The sequence below is a fragment of the Corvus brachyrhynchos genome, unplaced genomic scaffold (assembly GCF_000691975.1).
Source record: "Corvus brachyrhynchos isolate BGI_N302 unplaced genomic scaffold, ASM69197v1 scaffold62, whole genome shotgun sequence".
NCBI lineage: Eukaryota > Metazoa > Chordata > Aves > Passeriformes > Corvidae > Corvus > Corvus brachyrhynchos.
Window position 1 is genome coordinate 782,293 of NW_008236629.1, and position 14,625 is coordinate 796,917.

At 36.8% G+C, this 14,625-nt stretch overlaps 1 protein-coding gene across 6 annotated transcripts in view; it reads right to left on the reverse strand.

Moving 5' to 3' along the window:
- Nucleotides 1-14,625, reverse strand: part of SOX6 (SRY-box 6) — a 374,497-nt gene that overhangs the window by 295,546 nt on the left and 64,326 nt on the right. The gene's annotated exons all lie outside the window — the stretch shown is intronic.

Genomic DNA, 14,625 nt, shown 5'->3' on the forward strand with positions numbered 1-14,625 from the left:
GAGAGAATTGTTACTGTGTTTCCTCCCTTTTAGGAAAGTGTTCAGCTAATAAACATACTTGTTTTTTCAAGCCATTGCTAGCTTTTCAATTCTTTGTCCATTGTAGGTGTGGTGTTGTAGCATACCATTCCACAGGTTCAGTCTAATTTCTATGGCACCTACTGACTATTTCCCCATTTCTGGGAAAAATTTCACTACTTCACTTGTTTGCTGGCATATATGGCTTTCAGACAGGATTCTTCCACGTAGCTACTTGAATTTGTACTATGAGCTAAAATGATATTAAGTAACCAGGGCTGAGCAATTTTATCTTTTTCTGCAAGAACTTTGTTCTCTACCTTGGAATATTTAAGTACAATTAACCAGGTGCTCTAATATAAGCACCTCTACTGTTACAGTGTCTCACTATTTCTAGAAGTTTAGCTTTGTGGCAAAACACCATGATGCCACCTCTTACAGACCTCTTACAAACGTAGGATTTTTGGGGTTTGGGGTGGGATTTTTTGCTCAAGCCATGACAGTAATGTAAGCAGAAGAATATCACCTTCTGTACATTTTCAAAGAGTCTTACATCTAAGAGTCATAGAAACTGAAACATTTGGAAACACAAATGTTAAAGGCACAAATTTAACAAGGCAAAAATTATTCCCTTGCTTTGTTTTACTTCTTTGAGGGAGGACTGTTCATTCAAGTTTTTAACCCTAGAATTTAATGCAAGTTTTTCTTGTCAAAGACAGGATTCTCACTTGCAAAAGAAAAATATGGGCTTTTGCAAATTTAAAAGCTACATCTTTATGAAGAATTTCCATTTACAGCATCCCATGTGAGTCCATAAAGTCAATAAATATTTTTGGCTTGAAGCAGATAACAGATACATCCAGACAATTAGAAAAGGCCAAAATATATTATGCAAATTGGATGTATTTAGCATGAACTCTCTGCAATTTCTATATAAACAAGTGATTAGAAGGTTCCCTTCAAAGGCCAATGTGATTAGCAGAAAAACTTCACAAATTCACCTACTGCCTAATGAAGTACATACTTTTTTTCCCTAGAGTTATCACAAGTTGGATGTTAGCTATCTAATCTAAAGCAGTGATTGTAATGATGACTTTTGTTCTAGGATCTCTTACAACATTCTCATGTTTTAGCTCTGGTTATCTATGATCCAGGAAAATTTAAAAAATTTTTTTAAAAGAGGGAAACAAACAAGAATAAGTCCTCATCTTGGGCTACCCACAGAAAAAAAATTAACTACTTGAATATGGGTAAGAATGGTTCAAATTCTGGTTCAACCACAGCAACAGGCAAAGAGGCTCCTAAAAATCTTCCATCTACACACACCCTGAAATATTTACAGTTAGGCATTGATAACACTGTCTAACTTAGGAGCAACTACAGAAAAATTGAACTGGTTATTTTCCAGTTTACTGAACTAAGACCTTTTCTTTTTTATCTTGGAACTCAACCACAGATGTTTCGAGAGACATTTTGCAGACAAAAAAAGGCCAAGTAACACGTGTGAAGGATTCATTATGGTCTATAGAGTAAATAAGTTGGAATAAACGTTTACATGGAGCAAGACCTAGAAGGAGCTCATATTTCCTTGTTTGTATGTGTTTTAGTCAGACCCTAAATGTAATCTGTACACAGTTTTTTGTGGTTTCATAAAACGTTGTTAAACTGTCCAGCCTGGTGATAGGTACTATATGATGCTGCAAAAGGTTTACTGTTCTCAAACTCTTAGCGCTCTCGAAACAAACAATCAGTTCCATCTGCAAAAGGCAGCTGAATAAAAATAAAACCTAAATTGTAGTAGAAAGGAACACGTAGACAGCAGGGGAAAAGGATCAACTGCCACAATTTATTGCTATAGTATAAATGGTGCGGCAACTTTAACATGGCAGGGCACTTACAGCAATATTATTCTTGTTAGAGCACTGCTCTGTCAGAGAAAACAAGAGTTCATTCACAGACATTAAACACAGCAGAAAAAAAATGTGGGGAAGTGATTTGTGCTTCATGGCAAAATGGTATATCCTCCCCTTTCCTGTTTTGATCCGTACTGGAACATACCAGTCAACTATTGAATGTAGTCCACTGTTCAAACGCAAGATTAACTGAGATGCTCCATGGCAAGCAAATAAATTTGTTTCCAGTGGAATAATTATTCTTATAGAATGTCATCCTCTCTTACAGCAGAGAGAGACAGGTGATGACATTCAGTAAAATGTGATTTTTATTCCCATTTTCTTGACATGAAAAGATGTATGACTTACTCAGTTCCCTTGAAATACATGCTCTGAGGTCATGTCTTTTATTTTTCAGAATGCCATCACCAACTACATAATAGTTAAGTGACTAGGAAAAATGGGAATATTATTTTCCATTCACTATAATCCTGCATAAGCATATGAAAGAGCAGCTATTCATGTAATGGGCCCAGCAATATTGCAGTCTTTGTTTCTGTGTTTTCAAAAGCTAATCCTACCTACATTTGAGCTACTTAGACATATGTACAGCAAGTTACTATGTGACAACTGTTCCAAATATGACAAGAGCTATTAACTGTAAAGAAAAAAACCAAATCTACAACTCTTTGTACCATCTAATATTCTTTAGCATTTCAAGTAATTAGCAGCTTATTCCAAAAACATTTGAACAGTTAACAGATTTGGTACCTATGGTTAATCCTCATTAAAATTACGATTACATGATATAATTACATGTAAATAAGAAAAATGAATTCAATATAACTCTTACCCTTTTCAATGTTGGGCACTATGTTGGGAATCATACAGTATGTACAATTAGATTTATACTGCTAAGCTAAAAATATTGGTGAAGATCTAAAAATGACGAACAGTGCCTTTTAAATTAATGTCTTATTAGTTGAGTGAAGTACACTGACAAAGAATAATTTATGCTTATTCAAACTGCTCTCGACATCTTCAGGTGTTTCCAAATGAGCTCACAGAAGAGTGATTAAATGCATCTGATAACAAGCCACACATTGCTGAAATTACTTACCGCCTCATTTTATGATTAATTAAACATGTAGATTAAAGTTGCAAAAGAATTTAGATTAATGAGCAAGTTAAGTCTTGCTGATATAAGTGAATTGGGAATTGGATGCTCTGTGGAACTTTATAAACATGCATTTTATAATGAGTAAGACAAGGCTACATGTTGAATCCTGGCCACAAGGGCCTTTGACGATGCAGTCTTTTTTAACATGGTTTGACAGCTTTCAAATAACATTCTACTATAGACTTTAAACTTTGTGCATTGCTGTAAAACATGAGACTACATAACTCATGTATTAGGAGTACGATTATTTCAAAGCTCTCCAAGGTAATGACCCCCTGTAGCAGCAGCTGTTCAGAAAAATTACAAGCTCGATTGTTATTTTAATCAGAGAGAATTTAGTAGTTAAAAGCAGTTATGCAACTAGTAAAATTATACGACACTCCATCAGTAGCCTTATAACATCTTTCATAGTCCTGTTCCTCCCAATTCCCCTGCCAAAAAACTTTGGTCTTACTAGTAAAACAGGGTGCTCCATGATTCATGAAAAATTCAAAGCCATTTATTAAGTCTGGTTTCTGTGCAAGGCAAGGTAAAATTTAAACTTATGATTATTCTTATCAGCTCCAAGAGCATGTCAAAATATCTGCTAGGTTTGCCAAGTGCCCATTTTTCCACTTTTAAGAACATCTATACCTAATCCACCCATCTTAGTCTGCATCAGAAAGCCGAGTTGAACCTTATGGCTTTGCAAGGCGAAAGCAAATCAGATCACTCATCCAGATGTGCTTTGCTCTGTACAGGATGCTGAAACTGAAACTACTGACCTATCTGTATGTTTATGTCATTTGTAAAACTTTCCTCGTCTACTGCATCAAATGATTCCTGCAGGCTCACCTGAGGTGGCTGGCTACTTTTAAACCATCCCATTCTTATTTTTAAAATTTGTATAAGAACCCATTTCGTTGTCCTAGCTGTGTCCTTTCAATTTACATCATAACTTCAAAATATCAAAGGTCTAGCAAAAAAATTCAGAGAAAACAAGAGCCAAAAAGGTCCATACAGCACAAATTGCTCATGAAAAATATTAACTTCAGGTCACTAATGTCTGCTCATTTTTACCTGAGCATGTGTACCAACAGAAGTACAATGCCTTTATTTAGAGTTCTACAGCAGAGCACATACTTTGAATACTTTGACTTCTTACTGATTCACTATAACACTTCAGCAAAAGTTAATTATCAACCTTCAGCTGGACTGATGCACATCAGTATATCATTCAGAACACCAAGACTGCCAGTTCCTACTTATTCTGTGCAGAGTGATGCTCCAAGATCCTATTTGCTGCTCTAGGACTATAAGCCTCATCTGATTTATTAAAGATGGATACTGATTGTGTCATTTAGGGTCAGGGCTGTCCTGCATCCATAGAATCAGTCTTTCTGTTCTGTCTTCTAATTAAGTTTAAGCTTTTCATATACAACTACTGGGGTAATATAATTGAAAGTATCTTTATTAAAAAATAAATAATAATCCTTATTGTGCATGCAATGTGATAATTCTTAGAACAGATTCCTGTCGTTTGCTAACCAACTCTACCTCACCTATGCATTTAGTGCTGTCTGCCAGGCTCTCTGGCTTTCCTTCAGAAGACACTGCTTATTTTATTAACCATGGCCTGGCTTTGTAATGTAGCAAGTAGCAGTCGATTAAAGGCATGAAATTACTAAAATGTAGTGAATTTTACTTGTAAGTTAATGAATTGGTCTGCTTTACATTCAACTTCCAAAGTGCTGAAACATCTGTGCTCTCCTGTTCCAGTCTGGGTCAATTACATCACACTCTGAACACACTCCTGATATAAAAATCTCACCATACTGCAGAACAAACAAGAAGCAGCAAAGTATGAACTGAAAAAAGTTGAGTCCATGACATGCTGGAAGTAGTCATGATAAAAAGTTTCATTTTCTTCAAGTGAAAAAATAAGTTTACAGTCAAATAAAATGGCTTTGCTGGAGCCAATAAATGCAAGTCAATGGCAAATCCGTGGTAGTGGCACAAGGTAGGTTGTGGGTGTTTTTCTATCTTTGACATTCAGTAAAAAAAAAAATCTCACGGTAGGTTAAAATTTGATAGCAGATAGCAAACACATGTTCTTACTTTTTAGAAAGTTGTCTAACCACAATGAATTTCATTATCCAGTTCACTTTTTCCATGTGTTTTTTGTGCTTCTCTGTCATATGCATTTAATGTACTCTACTGAAAGAAACTTAGTGTTTAGATGCAATAATACAGAATAGCACATAAAATTTTCAGAAACTAATATCCCAAAGGTTTTAAGATCACACCAAAGGATGGGACAAACTAACAAGTGGCAACTTGCCATCCAGCTCAGAGTGCAAAGGAACAAGCATTGAAAAGGTAACTCTCAAAAAACTCAAAAATGAAAGAATGTATTAGCTTTCTCTAACTTTTTTACCTGACAGAACACTTTTGATCCCTTTCCATAAGTTTACCACTAAGGACTACATTTCCTGGATTCAGCTATTTGCTCAGAGGGTGAGGCAGCTCCACTCCTCACCCTGTCACCATAGCACACTGAAGCTGTACTCAAAACAGTTAAAAGGAGGAAACGGAATCATTGCACAAACGGGTTTTTAAAGAGCAATCTGATCTTCACTGAAGCTTTAGGCTTCAGGAATACTACACAAAACGTACAGTTAGCTGATTAAACTTTTAATTAGTCGGTCAGCAAAGCTCTGTTCATCCTGTTTTCAACAGAAAACCTCTTGTAATGTATTTTAAAGGATCCTGAAGAAGAAAATTCAGATTCAGCAACAAATGAGAATTCTCACTCGGGTTTTAAAACAAGTGACTTGGACATTTATTACACATTGCTACTATAAACTTGCAGAATGATTTAGACTCCTGAATTGAACTGAGAGGAATTTTTCACATACTCCAGCATTCTATAAACCTCCTTACAACTACCATGCTGGCTTCAAACTTTTGCCAAACCTAAAGCAAAACTCTGACAGAAATCTGCTGGGATTTCTGGCAGAAATGACTGGTCACAGAGGTCCTGGTAGGGTCTATTGTCAAGCTTGTCTGAGGCAGATATCTGAAGCATTCCCTAGATATGCACAGTGAAACTGGCATTTTGTAACTGATACTGTGGTTATTAAGTCTTCAGATACTTTAGAAGTGCTCTGGAATAATATACTTCTGTGGTCAAAAGCTGAGACCACTTTTAACTCTGCAGCTACTTCTACCCTGTAAGCAGATTACTGAGACACAAAAATTAAAGCATGCAGATGAAGCATAAAGATATACAAGAACTATAAGAAATATTTTTCCCTGGAGATTTGCCAGTGGAAAATGTTGCTAACTTGTCTGTTTCTTCAAGAGCATGCCCAGCAGATCCCATCTACTGTAGAATGATATGTTCTCACAGACAGGAAAGGAGATCGCTTCAAAGCTATCAGTCAGGGCTGACTACAGAGAAGAATCCTCCTACTCAGCTGTTCTCCAGAATCATCTTTCCAAGATGTAAATATGAACAAAACATTAACCAGAAAATTAATGAAAATAAGTCTGATTTATATTCCATACCTGATTTACACACCTACCTTCTATTGTAAGAAAACAAGCATTGAGAATTATTACCCTTTCCCTTTTTTTCCCCTACCTTGGTAATTGTACAGAAGCACCGCTAAAGGCTGTACCAGGGAACATTCTGACTTTTGTGCATCCAGCACTACTTGATAGAACAAATTAAAGATGTAAAACAGCTTGAAACTCATTGCCTCAAAAGAAGACACCCTCACACTGTAATATAGAATAAGAAGGAACTTTAGCTGGAGGGAATTAAGGAGTAGCCTTTTAAGTCATGATTGTACTAATGCATGGAGCAGATACAAATTTCTCCTGCTGGCAGAGTAGGTTTGCATTCAGGAAGCAATGTTAACACAGGAAAAGTCCAGCATGGACTGTTAAAAAACAGACAGAAGTATGTGCATGTGCCAGTAGCACGTGGAGACAAATAGTCCAAAGAATGCTCAGATGATATTTGACGTTACCAGCACATGACAACAGACTGCATTATATTTAAAGAACTAGGATGACATGTCTAAGCTTCCAGAGCTCTTCATGTTACTTTCTCACTTAGCTTCTAATATCCATCTGGAATTAACCTTAAGCATCTCCCTGTACAAGTGTAAAAATAGGGAAAAGAAGGAGCATCTGCATATTTAATCCCATGACACCACTGACATTTTACCAATTTTATGAGATGAATAAATGAAAAGGGTGATTCACAAAAGTCACTTTGATATAGTTTAGAGGTATAAAGCTAAACTTAGATTAGGCGAATCAAAATAATTCTATTGAACTTGTACTGGTGACACTGAACCTCCTCAGCAGTGGCTAATTCACCCTGTTTGTTGAATGCAGATGTATGCTGATGAAATAAAAGAAAAAAAGGAAAAACAAAGCAACCTAACTTACAATTTCTATATCTTTGACCAGTGTCAATATAAGATGCAAGAGAGGATTCTCAAAACTCTGTATATGAGTTTCAATTCCTGAATGGGAACTGTGAGCAAAGCTATCACTTCCCCACTTTTTAAATCATTTAAAGTTAACATTATTTTTAAAAAAAAAAAAAAATTGGAAAATACTCAGATATCATGGTAATGATGGCAACACTAAGTAGTCAAGGATAGTTAGCAAGAAAGTTAAGTAGGCTTGTGGACTATTACATAAGTGCTTTTCAGAGTCTGTCATCTCACACAGAAGAAATTACAGGGTGGGGATGTGGGAAAAAAAGCAAAAAAACCAGAATCTAAGGGGAAAAGAGAGCTCATTGTTCCATTGTCCTCACAAATCAACATTTTGAAATAACACTTGGGTATAGAGCTCCCATTTTTTCTCCTGCAAAGTGAGTATTATTCATATTTATCTGAAATCTATCAGGTCAATGTGAGATACATTCAACAGAGAAAGACATTTTGGAGGGACACCACTTGTTGTATGTTCCTTGGTTTTAGCTTAAGCCAGTTGATCTTCATTCTGCTCTCTACTGGGTATTCAGAGAGCCAGAATTGGGCTTTATTATTCCAGAAAGCCACACATCTCCTATGTATGGCAGAAATTTAATCTTAATGGATCCCACAGCAATTCCATCAAGATACTAAATAAGAGCAAGGAAAAGCATAGGGTTGTCAAGCACTACAGATGAGTGCTCTGGGAGCAAAGAACTACTCATCCACCATGTGTCATGGGCTTTTCAACATATTTCCATCTTTCCCTGGGATTAGTTGAAGAGTGGAAAGGAGAGTTTGGCAACCAAATATATGCCTCTGCTTAGAGGGAACCAAACAGAATGAGGACGGATTACTTCCCTTATTTCATGGGCAGGAAAAGTCATCCATCAGAATGACAAATGCAGTACCTTTATAGGCTCACAGCCATTCTCTGAGCAATTCATTGGTGCTGTTGTGAGCTCACTGCTGCTTTCCTGTTAATCTGCTTTAAAAAAAACCCCAACAACTGCTGAGGACACCGACAATAATAATGCTTTCAATAATAGCCAAACATTATGCACCTTAGAGCAGCTTTCCAGTATCTAAATGGGGGCTACAAGAAAGCTGATGGGGACTTTTTGCAGGGGCATGTAGTGATAGGACAAAGGGGAATGGCGTTAAACTGAAGTAGGTGAGGTGTAGATTAAATGTTAGGAAGAAATTCTACCATGAGGCTGGTGAGGCACTGGCAGAGGTTGCCCAGAGAAGTTGTGGATGCCCCATCCTGGAAGTGGTCATGGCCAGGTTGGATGGGGCTCTGAGCAACCTGGTTTCATGGAAGGTGTCCCTGCCCATGGCAGGGGGTTGGAATGAAATGATCTTTAAGGTCCCTTCCAAGCCCTTCTGTGATTTGAATACCTTAAAGCATAAGTAGGTTGACTCAAATGCTAAAAAGCGAATGGCACAGAAGGCCCTGAATGCCAGTTTGTGTTTGTAGGACATGAATGGATCAGAGAGTTAAAAAGAATGGATTGTGTCATGGGGCTCCTGAAACAATGAATGACCAGAACTAAAGAGAAAGCAGGAGTAATAAGGAATTCTTATGTTTGCAGCAAGAGCTATGAACAATTTAAGTGCATTGTCCGGTACAATACGTGTTAAAAGAACTCATGTGGAAATATCAGGAAAGAATTTCAGTGCTGTTGGATCAGGGATTTTTTTCCAGACAAGACAGAAGGGCAAGAGCAGAGTGTGGGTATTTAAATTTATAAAAACATTGAGGCTTATGATCTGTATTGCCATATTAAATGGGAACTTCAATAACTTCTCTGAGAAATCTTTTGTGTTAGAATTCCGTAGATTAATAGGATGCCCAAACTAATCTGGGAGTCTAGAAACAGGACTAAGTGGATATTCTCAAAAGACTGTGTTTCAATAGACCTCTCATGCACTGGAGCTTGGATAGGAATATAATGACTACTCCACTTCATCATCTAATATCTGTTAAAGACATTTAAATACTTCCTTAGTAATATTACTTCCTCCGGTTACAACAACTGCAGACTGAGACGTCCTGGGAAAATATTCTCTTATCTATAGAGCCTCTGTTTTTCTGTTACTATGAAACTTCTGTCCTTCATTAACATTCAAATCACCTTCTTTCTCTGCAGCTGGTGGAGAGGCACTTCACTTTTTTGTCCTAGCAGTGATATAGCAGAACCTTTAACCAAGAACAGGATGTGTCTGGGATCACCTTTAGAGTTTAAAGTTTGTAAACTCAGGTTTTTTAGAATCTTGACAGCAAAACAGAGAAACAGTCCAGGACATATCTGCAATTAGGAATCATCCTTTTCTTTCTTTTCTCCCTGTTTGTAGGACTGTTGTTTCAAATGTACTGGCCTTAAACACTGCATAAGGGGCTATTCCATGAGATTGTTCTGGTGAGACAAGTATTTGCTTTCTTAAAAAGAAGTCTCAAAAAATATGCTACTTTTCCTAACACCACATAACTTCTCCCTTCCACTCACAAAAATACCAAAAATTGTAATTCTACATCTTTGAAGAGAGAAAGAACACTTTAGGACAGTAGAATTCAACATTCTTTCAGATTTTTTAGGCTTAGAAAGTGGTTCTGCAAACAGACTTTTGCAACACCACCAAGGAGATCCTTGGTCAAATTTGGCAGAGAAATTAGAAAGCAAGTTTGACTCAGTTAAGTAATCTAGTTTTCAGTGCAAAGAGCTAAAGGCTAAAACTGTTCCCTTTAGTAATATCACTTATACCTTCCCTGGACAGAATTACATATTTATAACACATTTCAGTGACTTTTCATATGCATTACTGGAAGGGTAAAAAATACCTGTTTTAATAGCTCTAGCCAATTATTTGGGAACTCCTAACCTGAAGGTTGAACACCAGTTCTCAAAATTTTTGAGTGTTACCAACAATGAATATTAAATTGTAAAGACAAAGTTTATTATATTTATTAGAAATACCATTTTCCACAAAATAAAGTTTTAGTTTGCAGCTGGAGTAAACACAAAATATTTCTAGATCTTGGAACTTACATTATACTAATTATATCTATGTTCTGTCACCATTGCATTTTAAGTTAATAAGTTAACTCTTAATTGCCATTTCTATTTTTTAACTGCAAAAATAATTCTCTTTCATTCTGTTCAGTCTGTAATACTGCATTTTTCACTATAGTAATTAATGGTAATATTGTGATTATATTAACAATGAATGGTCAATCACTTTTTACATCCCTGCTGTTTTTCAGTTTGTAGAATTAGTGCAACTAATTAATAGCAGAAGGAAATTCTTTTGGTGTTCACTTAATTTTATAGTTTCTACTTTGGAGTAAAACAAAAACTTCAATTGAATCAGAGACAACCATTTTAAAAATATATCTTAATCTTCTTTTTAATATTTTTCTGTTTGATGATGACATTCATTGGTCATATTCTCAAAATTTATTAAGGCTCCAATGTAATTACCTTGCTGAATCTGACCTAAAAAAAAAAATATAAAACCTGTCACATTTTGAAAGAAATAACACCAAACTACTGCATTCAAGGTAGTGAAAGCATTTCTTCGATGAACAGTAAATGCTCTATTGTGCTACATGGGAAACGTATGAACATATCTTACACAAAAAAAACCCCAAATTTTTTCCATAGCTATATAGATGCAAAGTTCTCTGAAATATGATTGGCTGAAGAGGTTATTTCTACAACTGAAGCTTAATCTGAAAATAATCCCTGGTGCATATTTATTGAAAAATGGTAAAAAGGGAAGAAACGTGTATAGCTTCTGTATTAACTAGAACATAGAGAACCATGTACCATTTAAAAGCAGTAAGATATTTCCTAGTGAGCATGGGTAGCTTTAGAGTTATCAATATGCCAGTAGTTTAAAACTGTCCCTTCTGAATGGTAATACAAGTAGTAGCAGTTGTTACTACTACTACTGTATTTATAATTGTAATAATTGAAAGCAGTGTTAGCCATCTGTGGCTAATCCCTCTTTTGGGCACCAGACTTTGCCATCCCTTCTACTATAGCTTTAAAAATAAATAAATAAATAAAATTATCAAAGATTAAGAAAGGAAATAAAGATGAAGTGAGATGCTCAGAGCCATAAAACCAGGAGCAATAACCACAGGTGAACCTGCCTGGACACAAACACTGAATGACCTTGAAGGGTTTGCATTTCCTTAGCTCATGAAAACTTATGAAAACAAATATCCTCTCTCTACACCCAAACCGGAAAAAAACCTAAATGGCCACCAAGAAGAATGTTTAGAAAAAATATATCAGAGCATGGTACTTACCCCAGAAACAGGAGATTGGCACTAACTCTCAAGGAGAAACAAGTGCATGGAAGCTCATCCCTCCCATCTTTACCAAGTTAAACCACCAAATTAGTCTCCAGGATATAGCCTTCCTTCCATTTGCAGGTGCAGCTCCCCTGAATGCTAATGTTGATCACATGTGCTTACAAAGCAAAGAAAATTCCCCTAAATTTCATTGGGCTGGACAGAGCAATATTTCAAAAAGCAGCTGTTGTTGGTAGCATTCAAGTTTATTGGCAATCCTTATAAAACTACCCCCAAAACACATACTGTATCTGATCTCATGTTAAGAAGGCTTTTCTCTAAAGAGTATTGAATCACTTTAATGTAGATTCTAATGCTGCCTTACTCCGCTTTCAAGGTAGCCAGTAAATTCAGCTTTACTACAGTACTATAAAGATGTGAAAGAACTGTAACAGCATCTAAAAATGAGCTGTTGCCACTATACTGTTCAGTTTAGAAAACTCTAAACAGAATACTGATGAAAAATGTTAATGATAGTTTGCTGAGTTGCCAAGAGAAATGAGACAAGACAATTCACTATATTTTTGTTATAAAATGTAAATTATAACATCCTAAAGAATCTGCCACAACTCCAAGAAGGACTAAAAGGAAGATCTAAACAACACAGTATTTCAGTAATTTAATTTTTAAAAAGAGCTATCCAGCAGCCATACTTACATAATCAGTAAAATCACAGCAAAGACCTCAGTATTCACAGGATTTTAACTCCTGCAAAGTCCTGTCTATTGCAATGAAGTACCTCAAAGTACTGAAGGCACCTTGCTGAATTAAGGCCTTAATCACATATGTATGTACCTCTGAGCAGTTTGCATTAGATCACCAATACAGTCTCAATAGACTGGATAAGTAGGGAAATTTAAAATGCTCTAATAGTGTCAGGGGAGGATTAGGCTGGATATCAGGAAAAGGTTCTTCACCCAGAAGGTGGCTGGGTGCTGGAACAGGCTCCTCAGGGCAGTGGTCACAGTACCAAGCCTGACAGAGCTCAACAAGCATTTGGACAATGTTCTCAGGCACATGGGGTGATTTGTTCTGTGCAGGGCCAGGAGTAAGACTCAATGACCTTTGTGGGTCCCTTCCAACTCAGGATATTCTATGATTCTATGTGAAAAGTTAGAAATGCCCCCTGAGCCTGTGATCCTTTAGCTTTGAGGCAGTGGCTTGTCTCCTTTATCACACCCATGTCTCTGACCCTGAATTTCAAGACTGAGAATGAATACTGTCTTTTTTCGGTGGTGATAATGAAATTATTTTACAGCCCCAGCCCTTCCCCAGACTCTGTAAACTAATTCCATGGCATAACCTCAGTCCTACAACTCACAAATGGCACAGGAGGTACGCAGAAAAGGCAGAAAGGAGAGGCACTGTATCCCCTGGCATCTCTGCATGGCAGCTGGTGAGACAAAACAAAAAAAATCAGATCACTGCCTAGAGAGTCTATTGGCAACTCTCAGTTGCATCTGGGAACAATGACCCATCAAAGCTAACTACGCATTGTTAATATCCCTACCTAATCCAGGCAACGGGAAAGAAAAGTACAAAATGCCCCAGCAAATCCTACAACCTTCCAACTCACTCATCTTCATTTTCCTGAATCTGATAAGCATATAAACAACTACTGTAATAGCAGCGTCCCCAGTGCTGCCATAAACCTCATCTGGGGCCAGGTTGGGGGTTAGAGTGCATTCACTGCTGCCACAAGTATTTATCCCATATTTTCACAAAATCCAGAGAAGCCAAGGAGGTCCCATTTCATGCTTCCACCTAACTGGTCTAGGAAGAAATTAATGTAGTGCAGAACTTCCCTACAGTGAAATACATGATTCTGAGGGCTGGATTATGATTTTTGAGATACAGAATTTTCAAGCTATTGGGTTCTAAGCCTGCACAGTCTTAAGCTTGCAGCTATTGGCATGTTTGACATTTTAAACTATGAAATACCAACCTATTTTGAAATTGTCCAAATCATTAGTTGTGGAATTTTCCTAGCACTTCATGAATACCACTGTTAATTGGGCAATTAACTCGAAACTACAGAATATGCTGTGATGGCATGATATGATATAAGCCATGTAAAAGAAGGAACAGCCAAGCAACTCAGTATGTTGAAAGATATTAATGAAGTGGCAAAATCTGCCAGAAAAATAATAATGGGTGATTTTAACTACCCCAATATTAACTGGTTGAATAACACATCTGTACATGGTTTGGAGAAGCAGCTTATTGATACTATAAATGGCTTCTTTTTGGAGCAGCTCCTTCTGGAGCACAGAGGAGGAGGAGTTCCACTCAGTTAATAATTTGTGTGTGTGTTTGTGTAGAAAGCAAGCATGGGTGTTCTGCTAAGCAACAATGGCCATGGGACAATGAGTTTGAATCTCGATGATGAAGTATTTCAAGTGGTAACCAAATAGTTAATGGCAGGTGGGTGGGTGGGGAAAACCCATGAACAACAGGCATCTCAAAGGGATGGCTGCTTTGGAGAAATGAAGGAATTTATTCACACGCAGAAACAAAACACCAGAATTAAAAAGAGAAGGGAGGAAAATATATTATAAAAAGCTAGGTTAGCATGTTTCTGGGGTAAAGTACAAGAATCTATGAGGTCTTGAAAAATCGACTCTCTTTGAATGCATGAACTCTGCCTAAATGCTTTAGACAGGACATAACATTGATTATTGTTATAACTTACTG